Source organism: Mus pahari, chromosome 9, assembly GCF_900095145.1.
Source record: "Mus pahari chromosome 9, PAHARI_EIJ_v1.1, whole genome shotgun sequence".
In the NCBI taxonomy this organism is placed as follows: Eukaryota; Metazoa; Chordata; class Mammalia; order Rodentia; family Muridae; genus Mus; species Mus pahari.
Window position 1 is genome coordinate 86,896,412 of NC_034598.1, and position 745 is coordinate 86,897,156.

A 745-nucleotide genomic window follows, 5' to 3' on the forward strand; every position below is an offset into this window, starting at 1 on the left:
CTACTCTAGCTTGTTTCTTGGTACCATTCGCTTGGGAATTTGTTTTCCATCCTTTTACTCTGAGGTAGTATCTGTCTTTGACACTGAGGTGTGTTTCCTATATGCAGCAAAATGCTGGGTCCTGTTTATGTATCCAGACTGTTAATCTATGTCTTTTTGAGGGAATTCAGTCCATTGATATTAAGAGAAATTAAGGAAAAGTGATTGTTACTTCCTGTTATTTTTGTTGTTAGAGGTGGGATTATGTTTGTGTGGCTATCTTCTTTTGGGTTTGTTGAAAGGAGATTACTTTCTTGCTTTTACTAGGGTATAGTTTCCCTCCTTGTGTTGGTGTTTTCCATCTATTTTCCTTGGTAGGGCTGGATTTGTGGAAAGATACTGTGTATATTTGGTTTTGTCATGGCATAGCTTGGTTAACTAACACTCCTTTGTTTCTTCTACTATCTTGCTTCTGTTCCTGTAACTCACTCGGGACATTTTATGATAGGGGCACTCAGGACATTTTACTATAGGGGTTTTCCTGACATTTTGCAATGGGAACATTCCTTTGATGTCAGTGTGTTAGCAAGGATAACACCAGTTTGGCCAATGCACCTAAGCAAATGCCATTTGTGGTTTCAGCTTTATAAGCCCTCCATTTCCCAACAGTAAATGAGACTCGAACAGAATTTTTGCATTGTCTCCTTCCTTTGAGTCTCCTGATCCCAAATTTGTCATTGTTGCTCCCTTCCCTCGAGAATCCTGT